This window comes from Chlamydotis macqueenii, chromosome Z (genome assembly GCF_036417535.1).
Source record: "Chlamydotis macqueenii isolate bChlMac1 chromosome Z, bChlMac1.mat, whole genome shotgun sequence".
Classification (NCBI taxonomy): Eukaryota; Metazoa; Chordata; class Aves; order Otidiformes; family Otididae; genus Chlamydotis; species Chlamydotis macqueenii.
The window spans coordinates 71951307-71958080 of NC_141593.1; positions in this window are offsets into that span (position 1 = coordinate 71951307).

Below are 6774 nucleotides of genomic sequence, written 5' to 3' on the forward strand. Positions count from 1 at the left end.
AACTCAGGATCTGTTATGCAGCACTGACCGCTTGGAAACATCTTCTCATTTTTGGCTGGAACTACCATGCTTATTTGTTTGTTTAGGAGCACTGAGTCAGTCTTTGTTCAGCGAGATTTGGGGGTGGATTGTATATTCTAAGCTATTTTTTTACCTCCCTTTGTGACACCTGTCAGTTAGTCAACAGCTGACAGCAAATGTTTTATTGATTTATTTTTCTAAACACTAGAAATCATGCCAGAAGATGGATGTAAGCCTATTATAGTAAAAACATTTCTTTAAAACAGAAAGAAAAAAAAAAATCCAACAAAAACAACCAATGAGCTAAGCTTGCTTCCCCCTCTCCCCCAAGGTAAAAAGATTGTTGGAAAAACGTGTGATTTTTTTCCCTTGGTCAAAGCTTGCCATCTGGTGGAGTGAGACCAGATCAGCTGCTCTGCTCTGGGAGGAAAACAGGGGAAAGCACCCTCTTTCTTACAGAAACAACCGTCTGGCCTTCCTAAAAGATAGAAGCTGGATTAATCAGACACGGCTGACCTTGTCTGCCTGGAAAGCTAAATACAGAGCTGAAGAATGAATGTTGGCACATCAGTAGATTTTGAACCTTGATGGCACAGAAGCTTTATTTAATTTGATCAGCTCACACAAGAGGTTTTAAATTGCCCTCAGCAAAGACGCACTGCCATTCTCTCATAGATTTTTGAAAGCTAACATTATTTATGGTGGATAAGCTAACTATGTTTTATGATTTCAAATGAAATGAAAGAGAATCTCTTGTGACCAAACACCGGATAAATATAAATACTGTTGCTTTATCCTTGAATTAGCCCTTTGTGAGGCTTCTTACCAGCCAACTGGATTATTCACCTAAGAGGAAAGGGAAAAGAAAGAAAAGACAAAGAGCAAGAAAGAGAGGGGGGAAAAAAGATAAAGAGAAAAAGAGAAGGAAAGGAAGAAAGGGTGGGAGGGAGGGAAGGAAAGAGGAAGGAAATGAGAAAGGGGAAGGTAAAAGGGAGAGAGAGAAGAAAAAAAAAAGAAGACAGAATTAAAAAAAAAAAAAAGAGGGAGAGAAGGGAGAGAGATCAGATCCTTCCTATGGATTTCAATTTGACTACAGCAGTGATAGCCCCTAGTCCTTTGAAGCAGCTGCCTCAAAATTGTAGATTATGGAGCTGCCAAGGAAAAATTATCATCTTTTCATTGCTGTTCTTCATCCTGTAAAAACAGGAGATAAAATATATTTATCCATGGATACTCCACAGCTATCTTTCCTTCAGTTTCCCTCAGACTAGGTACAATTTATAATTAAAGTGAGGCTAATATGCCAAGATCTATTTTTAAAGCAAGCAGAAAAGGACTTCTGAATCTGTGAAGCTTTTTTTTTCCTTCTGCTTTATTAGAGGAAAAAGCAATGATGGTAAATTTAAGTACGCTTTTTTCCTCCTCATACCACTAGGAAGAAATAGGAACAGCAAGTGAAGGGCCTTCTACCAAGTGCTAGAGCTTGGAACCTCATTCTAGTCAAAGGAAGATACTTCCACTTTTAAACTGAGATCCTGTTTCTACTGAAGCCAAAGCCAGACATCTGTAGGCAGGATCATGAAGAAGCACAAGTGTTTTCTTGCGGGGCATTATGAGGCACCAAACACCCTCCTTCCACCCTCCTTGTCCTAATCCTAACCCCCTACTTTGGGATTATTGACTGAAGCTGCACATATTAATCAGTGTATTATTTACAGGAGCAAGAGCTGCCTGTTTGCTCAGTTCCTCTCCTAAATCATGTAGCCATCCACTCCTTACGAAGAACAGAATCAGAGGAAGGAGGGAAGAGCAGAGTCCATGGAGGACTCCATTCTTCCTCCCACCTTCCTTTGGTGCAATAGCCAAAAGCATCTCCAAACGTATCCAGCTAAAACAGCTGTGGAAATGCAGGACAGCTTTCAGTCTGCCTCCCACCTCTGGCTCAGAGAACAGTTACGATCATGACTGCTACTAATCTACACCACAGTCGGAGCCAAAGGGTGAATTACAGTGTAAGACAAAGGTAGCTCTCCATTAAAAAATGGTCTCCAGATCCACTACTCAGTCTGTGCGTGTGTGTCCTTACTTAATTCACTTTGTTCCCTGATAAGCATCTGTTCTAAAGACATATTTTCCTTCCCCTTTTTAAATTTCTGACAATGCTACCCATCAGCGCAGCTTGGGGAGCGGGAGCTGCAGTGCCCACAATCCAGAACCCATACCTCTTTTCAGACAGCATACCCTCTCCCCGACAAGGCTGTGTAACCCAAAAAATACCAGACAACTTTCTTAAGGTTACTGTGGGGTGCTTACCCTCAAGGTTTCTGGACATAGAAACACTACTGCCCAAAGGCAGTGGGTAAGAAATAGGTCATATGAGTCGCTCCTCTCATTATTATGCTCTGTGTGACTTCAGACATTTCCCTTTGGAGCAGGTAGGACTGATGGCAGCCAAGGCAGACCAATAGTGTAGAAAGTCTGCAGCATGCTAATTCCACTGTTGCAAGGAATGAATAGATACTTTGTGCTGTTGTGTGGGGTTAAAACACCAAACACAGTCCTTTGTGTGTAAAAGCACCATGTGAAATCACTGCACACAGTAAGAAACAGCACGAAGTTTTGGTCCAGTATAATTTCTTTTCTGACATGCTACCTACAAGGACAGAAAATACGTAGTGGTCAGGGAATTTTTTAATTTGTTGTATTTTTGGTTCTGCTGGTCTACTCCATTTTTGCCTCTTTCTCCAGGGTAGGTTGGTGGGGAGTTTATGTCCCTCAGCTCCCAGCCTTGCTGAGTCCCTTGCAGTCTTCAGTGCTCATGGTTCCAGCTGTGAAGCCACCTGGATTAGCTCAATCTAGGAAAATACATAGTACTGTGGAATTGGGAAAGTCTTCACTGAAGTCTTTCACTGACCCATTGCCTCCAAAAATGTAACATCTGAGAAAAGAAAAGGCCAAATTATATTTAGGAATATAACACTCTGGAATTTATATGGCAAAATAAAACAACTTACTATATAACAAGGCTAACAGAAAGGAGATTTACTCTTACATCTGCAGGTTAAATTAGTCCCTCACATGTGATAGAGGCAAGATGTTTTAACGGTTTACAAAACACACCTGTTGGGGAGAATGTGAGTGCTATCAACATTTAGTTTTCTATTGCATTCTTGCTGAAACTGGGTTGCTTTTTTCAGGCTACATGCAGGATAAGGAATTACTGAAGACAAGGAGCCAAAATTCTTTGAAGTTAATGGAAAGCCACCAAAATATGAATGGTTTCAAACTGAAACAGATCATAGGATTAGGTATAGATTTATGAAAAATTGATAAAAGCAGTATTGTAGCTCTCCAGAAAGATGAAAAACAATGCTAATGAAGTTCCCATATAAGTGACATACAAGTGTGTTTACAGCATCACAGAATCACACAATGACAGAATGCTTGAGGTTGAAAGGGACCTCTGGAGGTCATCTGGTCCAACATCCCTGCTCAAGCAGGGCCACCTAGAGCTGGTTGCCCAGCACCACATCCAGACAGCTTCAAAAGCTGGACATTCAAAATATCTCCAAGGATGGAGACTGTTACAATCTCTCTCGGCAACCTGTGCCAGTGCTCAGTCACCATCACAGTAAAAAAGTGTTTTCCTGTGTAATTCTCTCTAAGATAATGCCCTGGTTTTGGCTGGGATAGAGTTTCTTTTTCTTCCTACCATCCGGTATAGTGCTGTGGATTGGATTTAGTGTAAGAATCATGTTGATAACACGCTGAAGTTTCTGTTGTTGCTGAGCAGTGCTTACACTCAGTCACAGACTTTTCAGCCTCTCGTGTCCTGCCAACGAGAAGGCTGGGGGCACACAAGAAGCTGGGAGGGGGCACAGCCAGGACAGCCGACCCAAACTGGCCAAAAGGATACCCCGTACCATATCATGTCATGCTCAGCATATAGACTGGGGAGCTTGGCTGCTCAGCGACAGGCTGGGCATCACTGGTTGTTTGCCATTTGCATTGCTTGTCTTTCTAGGGTGTTATGTCTCTCTCTTTTCTTGCTACTTTCATTTCCATTACAAATTGTTGTTACTATTATTATTATTACCATTATTATTTTTATTTTATTTTATTTTATTTCAATTTTTAAACTGTTCTTATCTCAATACACAAGTTTTCTCACTTTTACTCTTCCAATTCTCTCCCCCATCCCATCATGGGGGAATGAGCAAGCAGTTGTGTGGTGCTTAGTTGTCAACCAGAGTTAAACTGACAGTCCTTTTTGGCACCCAGCATGGGGCTCTAAGGGTTGAGATAATGACAGATCTTACTATAATGTGTTAAATCAGATTTGTTATAAGCATTTATTGTATTAGTTTAATAGTTGCTGGTCACAATGCTGATTTATTTGGCCTGAGTTGTGCTTGTTGTCAGAGCTGTGCATGTAGCACCTAGCTTGCTGTATATGCTCCCTGCTGAGATGTTTATCACCTCTGGGAGCAGGATTAAGGTTATCATTTTACTGTACTGTGTAACACAGGTTTATGATATGATAAAATTGCTGGTCGTGAGATTAATCTGGTATTTGTACTCAGCATTGTTGTCATGTCCGTACTTCGGGAGCCATCTCTCAAAAACTATTAATAAAAACACTCTTTACCTTTTCTCCTCAGAAAGCCAGTCTATGAGGGAGACAAGGGGACACACTTTCCCCTGCCCTTTCACCCTTCCTTTCTTCTCCCCTTCCCCTTGTCCTCGAGGCTAGGTACAACAGCTCTCCAGAATTTTGAATATCCTTGGGATGTTCAAAGCAGCATGTTCCTGTTGCTATGTCTACTACTCCTGAATGTGATTCAGGTCTAGTTTAAGGTTAAATAACTATTAAGAATAGCACCCAGGGATCTGCCCCGAGGCTGGATAATTATAAGTGCCAGGGTGTGTGGGATAGCACGGGCAAACACTAGGACAGTGGGCACCTCTAGTATTTAAGACCTTCACCTCTGAACAAGTGCAGAATCCCAAAAAACTAGTAAAATATTTGGAAAAAATATGCTATCACCCTGGCAATTCCAGAGAGGCACAAATCACTGCAGCATGCTGGGGCCTGACCCATGCCTACTGAGCCCTGCTTAACACTCTCCAGTGCCCTCAAAGGGAAGAGGTCTCTGGACCCAACAACAAAACAACAGGCATTGTGGCTTAATCGGAGAACCAACCTGTGACAGTATTAGTCACCCCTATACATAAGAAGAAACATTGGAAGTGAAAGTCAGCTCATTTAGTAAGGGAGGAAGCTCTTCCCTTACTAAGGGAAGAAGTGGACGAGGCAGACTACTCTGAAGTAGAGTCACCACAAGAACAGGAGGAGGAAGAGGCAGAACTCATAAACAAGGCAGTAACCACCCCATCCCTATCCTTGAGTGAGCTGTGAGATATGCGGAAATATTTCAGCCATCATCCAGGCAAGCACATTGTCACCTGGCTGCTCCGATGCTGGGATAACAAGGACAGTAGCATGAAATTAGAAGGTAAAGAAGCCAAGCAGCTGGGATCCTTTTCTAGGGAAGGAGATACTGATAAAGTAGTTGGAAAAGGAACACAAGTCCTGAGTCTCTGGAGGTGACTTCTGTCAGACATGAAGGAAAGGTGTCCCTTCAAGGAAGATGTAGGGGAAAGTGTGAGACCTGGACATGATGTAGATGGTATAGAGTAAGCGGTGGACCTTGTCCTGGTTTTGACCGGGAATTTTTCCTCCTAGCATCTGGTGTAGTGTTGTGTTTTGGATTTAGCGTAAGAATCATGTCGATAACATGCTGATGTTTTAGTTGTTGCTAAGCAGCGCTCACACTAAGTCAAGGACTTTCCAGCTTCTCATGCCCTTCTCTCTTGTCCTGCCATTGGGCGCCGCTGGAAAAACCCTGACTCCTCTTTGCACTCTTCCTTCAGATATTTATATATATATTAATAAAATCCCCCCTGAGACTTCTCTTCTCTAGGCCACAGTCCCACATCTCTCATTGTCCCCAGTCATTGAAAATTATTGTCCCCAAATTGGAAATTCCAAATAAACCTTTGAAGGACACCTAAATTTTGCCCTTGAAGGTTAGCTCTTACAAAATGTCCAAGTTTTGAAGTCACTGACAACCTAGGGGAATTCACAGTAAGGCCCAGGCAGATGACTTCTCTTGAAACCTAGAAATTTCACCGTCTGTCCACGTATTTAGCCACCTTACTCCTTTTCAGATTCTGTAACTGGAACACTAAAAACTTTGTAAAAGAAAATTAAACAAACAAGTGTTGCCAAGTGAATGTTCAAATATTGCCAAATGAATGTTAAAAGGGAGACATCTAAAATCAATGCTTGCATTAAATAACAATAATGAAAGGAAAACCCTTATAGTCTTCACTGTCAACGATTTTACTATAATTCCTTCTGTGACAGCTCTGGAACATTTCACAGGACTGCTGAGCAGCCCACGGGGAAATCACTGTTCTCACTGTTCTCAACCAAACCTGTGTGGTTCTTATCTTTGCATTGTCAGCCAGTTTCAGCAGCCTGGCCTTGGCGGCATCATCAGGACACAAGGAACACTGAAAGGGGGAAAACTCCGTTGTTCTTAAGCCTTTTGCTTTTTCAAGGCTGTCTCCACCCGGGGAAGGGCCACACATCCTCTCAAAAGTAAAGCTCTCCTACTTCTGAGGTTCAGAGGTTCTCCTCCCTCCTTGGGACCAAGAAGAGGAATTGCAATGACTAGCAATGTGATC